The sequence below is a fragment of the Papaver somniferum genome, chromosome 6, assembly GCF_003573695.1.
Source record: "Papaver somniferum cultivar HN1 chromosome 6, ASM357369v1, whole genome shotgun sequence".
Lineage (NCBI taxonomy): Eukaryota > Viridiplantae > Streptophyta > Magnoliopsida > Ranunculales > Papaveraceae > Papaver > Papaver somniferum.
In genome coordinates, this window is record NC_039363.1 from 26,456,787 (window position 1) to 26,463,115 (window position 6,329).

General features: G+C 34.3%; 1 long non-coding RNA gene across 1 annotated transcript; it reads left to right on the plus strand.

The window, feature by feature from the left end:
* The first annotated feature begins 1,720 nt into the window (after positions 1-1,720).
* On the plus strand, positions 1,721-4,091 carry LOC113287198. The gene is made up of 4 exons (XR_003329834.1): positions 1,721-2,068; positions 2,155-2,192; positions 2,666-2,807; positions 2,895-4,091. It is a non-coding gene; the product is annotated as an uncharacterized LOC113287198 (long non-coding RNA).
* The last annotated feature ends 2,238 nt before the right edge of the window (positions 4,092-6,329 follow it).

Here is a 6,329-nt window from a genome sequence, read left to right on the forward strand (position 1 = left end):
ATACGACTTCGTATTTTTTCAGCATGATATATTGCTTATCTGAAAGAATGATACATTTGGATCCATATGCTTATTTATATTGCTTGTATGAAAGAATGATGCACTGTGAACTATCAAATTATTTGTATTGTGGTTATAGATACTTGATCATATTTCTATGCAATTTGTATATAGTAATGTTCCCACTTCAATACAATTTATTAGCTAGATATGTCATTGCTGGAGAGGACACAAAAGGATACGAGTTTAAAGTTCTCTCTTGGAACCTTCAAGGAATTATATCTAAACTAAAACAGGATCATCTTAATCACCTAAACAAGTCTAATGATCTAGATGTCATATTTCTTTCGGAAACATAAGTTGGGATGTCTTTAGTTGAAAAGGTCTTTAAAAATATGAAATTGAAAGATTGGTTTATCATGCCATCTATTGGTAGATCAGGAGGGTTTGCTATTGCTTGTAACCATGGTGTTTCCGCTGGGCTCTTATCTTTCAAGAATAATGTTTTCCATTTTCAGTTACTAAAAGATAATTTTAGTATGAACATGACTTTTATCTATGGAGCTTTAGACAACCATAATAGAAATGAGCATTGAGACTTTATAAATAGTATTAGTGAGGTAGATGTTCCTTGGGCCATTATAGGAGACATGAACTTTATAATGCATAAAGATGAAAAGGAGGGAGGAAACAACCCTTCCACAAATAGTTTTGCTTATGTGTTTCATTGCATACATACACTAGGCTTAGTTGATTTGAATTTTACTGGGCTTCCCTTCACTTGGACTAACAAGCGTCTAGGAAATCAAAATATTCAAGAGAGAATAGATAGAGTTTTCGTAAACCACAAATGGCTAGAATTTTTTCCTAATTCTAAGAATAATCACCTCACTAGAGTGACCTCTGACCATGCTCCTATCCTCTTAGAAACTATACCCCCCAAGGATAAGCAGTCTAGACCATACAGATATATGAGATGTTGGTCTGAACATAAAAATTATAATGATATCATAAATAATTCTATCACTAAAAGTAAAGAAAGACATAATAACCTGTTAAGAATGCTTAAGCATGTTGAATATGATCTTAGATCTTGGAATAAGAAGGATTTTGGAAACATATTTAGAAATATTTCTATGATTCTATCTGCTATTGAAGAAGAAAATAAGAAACCTTACAGTCTAGAGACTAAACTTAAAATAGAACAATTACAGGAAGACCTTAGCTCTTGGTATGAAATAGAAAAAAATATCACTACACTGTATGGCCGGATTTGAGACATATCGATTTTTTGGTTCGAGACACATATATGCGTCTTTAGTGCTTCCACTCATATAAGAGTCTCAAATGAAAGATATGAGTTGCTTTAATTATGATTTTTCAACTACTCTTATAAGTGTCTCATAAGTGTCTTAAAATATCATATACTTATAAAATTAAAACTTTATTAAAAAAATTTACCTGATTTAGAAAATAAAAAATTATTTCCATTTTATTTCCCTCTAAAATCTCAAACTTTCCTCAATATTCCCTCTCTTTCCAATTTTCTAAATCTTTCTCATACTAATTTCCCTCCTTTCTATATCTCATACCAAATAATTTGAAACCGAATTTCAATAATTCCCCCCATTTATTTTAGGTTCCCCCCCTTTATTTTTTTTGGGGTGCCTACACATTTTTCCATATAACCAAAATAATTTATTTTTCATTTTTTACTTTTCTTTTCTTTTCCTTTGCTTTTTGTTTTCTCTTCTTTCTTCTATCCTTCTCACCCCGATAGAAACAAGAAAGAAACCATTTATTTCTTCTCTCTTCTCCTTCGTCTCACAAATTTGAGTACCCTTGAACCCGATTGCTCAGAGATGAACCCCAACTTTCCTCAAATCTATACCAGATTATTTCTTCAAATCTTTCCATAAATCAATACTAGAATAAATCAGAGGTTTTAAGTAACATAAATCAGATCTATTTTGCGTGAAAAACCCTTAAATCGAGCACAAATTAAACGTAATCTTATTACAAGAAAAATCAACACCCATTTCACAGATTTAGAGTAACCTAAGATCAGGTATAAAAACACATTTCATATCCTTTGGTTGTTGTGATTTTGTAAACCCTAGAAATGGATTTTAACTCTTTATTTTCAATTTGCAGCAGAAGATTCAGCAGAATATTCAAGTACACCGTGAGAGGTATAAACCCTAACTCTATTTCTCATTTTTTCTTTATGTAAAATGTCTTTATTAGTTTTGTGAACCCATTTTATACGAAGTAATAAATCTTATAAACCCTAACTTTTTGATTTTCATATTTCTGTAGTTGTGTTGCTATGTGCTTCCTGTGATACAAATGATGATGAGTTTTTTGGTTTCAAGGCTAATTATGTGTGATTTTAGGGGTTTTTATGTTTAATCTGTTGATTTAGTTTTTATTTTTATGTTCACTACCATGTGTTAGATTATTCTTGTCTAACTTTCTCGATCTTCTTCACAGCTAGAAGAACCAGATCTCTAATTCATTAATTTCTCTCTTTTGGTTTCACAAGAACTTGATTTCAAGGCTTAATTGTTGTTTTCTAGTTATATTTTCTTGCATCTAGGGTTTTGATTTTGCACAATTTTGGATTTTAAGTTTACTTTTCTGATCTAATTATATCTATATTTAGTTGTGTGGAACGAATGATGGCAGGGAAGTCATTAGGAGCTGATACAGTTCACAGTATTAGTCCACCATTATAGTCCACCAAGGAGAGGCTGTGGTGGAGGTGGTGGATATGGTGCAAGGAAATAGTCGAATATGAATTGCAGGTACATTTTTTTTTCTTTTAATGTATTGGTTAATTGTGGATTCTTGATGATTTTGTGTGTTTACTAATGGTTTTTAAATGTTTGCAGGCCTAAAGACCTTCATATTCCATTGAAAGATCTGGACAAGTGAGGGATGTATATTTGCCTAGAGATTTTTACTCAGGGTGAGCTTTTACTTGTGTGAGTTTTCAGGTGTCAAATAGTATTTGATTGCGCTATGATTGCGTCGGTGTTTACTTTTGATCAACTTGTTAATTGTCAAGGTGTGCGATATTGATATAATGGTTCTGTATGCTTGTGCGAGATTGATTTGTATATGTGCCTGACACTGATGTTGTAGTGTTTTCTCTCAGTGGGTAGACTTTGTCTAGAAAAATTTGTCCCTTGACCATATTAAGATTTAGTCATTGTCGGTTATTGGGTTATCCACATGTATCTGTTCCTGCTAGTTATGTTGTTGAACATGGGGTATATCATTTAGCTCTGTCAATAAAGTTGAAATAAATAGTCGAAGACATTCTGCTTTTGCTGTACAAGGTCAACTGAATTTGGGAATTCTGGAGTTTACGGTTAATAATTACGGTAATGTGTATGAAGATTAATATAGAAATGTGTAAAGGATAATTATTAACTGGACTCCCTACTCACAGAATAAACAACAAGTACAAAGAAATATTTATTCTAAGTGAAGACAACATTAACTACTTTGGTTTTTTAAATTTCAGTTGCAGTGTTCCCTTAAGTTTGGATAACCAGTTGAACGCGTTGTATTAATTGTCCGAGTTGAATCTGAAATATAATTGTTTTTGTTATGAAGGAAGTGTATGTTCACAATCCTTGTTAGTATTCTTTGTTATTGGCTTTGATTTTTAACTTTGGTCTGTGTTCTCTGTTTATTGTGTTATGCAAATGACTGGAGATGGTGGAGGTGGTAATTTGAACTAGTAAGGAACAAGTATTGGAGATGGTGGTGATGGTGACTTGTAGTTAAGTGAAGTGGGGGTACTGGAGATTGTGATGGTGGTGATTTGTAATAGTATGGATCAGGTTGTGGTGATGAATTGAAGCTGAAGTAGTATGGGGTGATTTATGGATATGGTGGTGGAAATGAATTTTAGTAGCATGGTGTTGGTGCTTCTTTTTTTTTTTCCATTTTGTTAACAGTCTCCTGACTTTGTTCCCTGATACACATTGTTTTCAATTCTCGCAATTTTCTGTAGTTGTTAGTAACCTTCACGGTTTAAGTATTCAATGTTGGTTCTTAGAATTCTAAATTTAAAACGATGTCACATGTTATTGTATAGGATGGTGTTAGGATTCGAGACCAAAACGATAGAAAAAAGATAGAAATCCTTTGAATTGGGGATTAGCCAAGGGTTTAAGCAAAGCTCATTAATTATATTGATTTGATTGATACCATAAACCCTAGAACAAACTATGAATTTATATAGAAAACCTAGCTTGAATCCTAAGCAAATAACAAATAAGGAAACACATTCTCATTCCTAAAATAACTAATATTCCTAATCGGTGTTGGTATCCCAACATCCCCAACCCCTTGAGACACAACTTGTCCTCAAGTTGGATGAAAACTAAAATAAAACATAGATAAATAATTTGCTAAAATATATCTAGCCTAAAAATATAGTTGGTTTCCCAACATCCCCAACCCCTCGAAACGAAACTTGTCCTCAAGTTGGATCGTTAGAATAGTTTACTATGAAAACATCATCATCAACTTCCAACAGTAACACTTGGGGCTGCCCGTTTGCATAAATGACCAAGTGTATAAGCTTCATCACAATGGAAGCATAAGCCCTGCTTTCTCCTTTCTTCCTGCTCGAACTTAGAAATTCGACGTACTGGAATTATAGTAGATGTAGTTGTCGTAACAGGTTTTGATGCAGCTTGTATAGATTTTGTAGCTTTGAACCTTGATGTTGCATCGATAGCTTCCTCTTGACGAATTGCCAAATCAAAAGCTTCAGATAAGCTCGAAGGACGAAGCATACGAACACCTGCACTTATATCTTCACGAAGTCCCGAAAGAAAAATGCTAATTTGATGTGACTCTGGCATATCGGGCACAAAGTTAAGCAATTTTTCAAATTCAGTAATGAACTCACGAGCTGAACCTGTTTTCCCTAACTTAGAGAGGCTGACACATGGATCAGTATATTTCCGTGAACTAAAACGTGCTCGAATTGTATGAGAAAACTGTTCCCATGTTAATTGTCCTAAGGAGCTAGATATCCAACGATACCAAGATATAGAATCCCCCTCGAGATGGACAGCAGCCATACTTACCTTTTTAGCCTCTTGTACACCAACCAAGGAAAAATATTGTTCGGCCTTGAAAATCCATCATTCCGGATCAGTTCCATTGAATACAGGAAATTTCAAATTAATCTGGCTTGCACGAATGATAGGAGCAGTACCAACTCGACCATTATTACCATTTGAATTTTGTGTGTCATCCTTCTCACCATTCTTATTTTGTGTGTCAACCTTCTCGCCATTCTTCTCCGCGATGTTCTCAGCAATATTATGTTGTTGAGTTTGGAAAAAGGTTGCAATACATTCCAAAGCTACAGTGGCCCTTTGCCGATCTTCAATAGCTTTTTGACGATCTTCTTTCATCTCGGCAAGCACTGATTCCAAATTCTTATTTAATACAACGACTTGTTCTTCTAAGTTTTTTACCGTCATTGTCGGAGTCCAAGAGAAAAACTTGCTTGACAGAAGGAACAAGGACCCATACTCACCCGGTATTAGTGGATAACGAGCAGCTAATTAACAGGAGGCAAAAACTTGAATAACCACTATCGCGGAAACTGAGGTACTGTATTGTTTGTGCTTGATAATTAATGAAAGAAACAACAACAAATCTTAGATAGTCCAACAATCAAAACTTACCCGACTAGTAATTGGTGAAGCCCTTTTGGTGGTACCGTACTTTGTTCACAATTTCACGGTAATTTTTTTTTTTTTTGAACGGAGTAGCGGAAGATGGTTTAGGGGAAAAAAAAATTGGGGTGGAAGAGTGGTTTTAGATCGCTGGCTCTGTACCAGATGTTAGGATTCGAGACCAAAACGATAGAAGAAAGATAGAAATCCTTTGAATTGGGGATTAGCCAAGGGTTTAAGCAAAGCTCATTAATTATATTGATTTGAATGATACCATAAACCCTAGAACAAACTATGAATTTACATAGAAAACCTAGCTTGAATCCTAAGCAAATAACAAATAAGGAAACACATACTCATTCCTAAAATAACTAATATTCCTAATCGGTGTTGGTATCCCAACAGATGGGTATTGGAGATGGTGGTGGTGGTGGCGGCTTGAGGGTTACAAGGTATTCCTTATATTATGAAAACATGTTGCAACTCTTTGCAGGATGTTATATATATTTTGTTCACTTTGAACTCTAACATACTAAATGGTTGCATATGAGGGGTAGTGCAAGATCTCATGTATGCTTCTTCTGTGGTTCAACTTCCCGAGAGATGTTTCAAGTC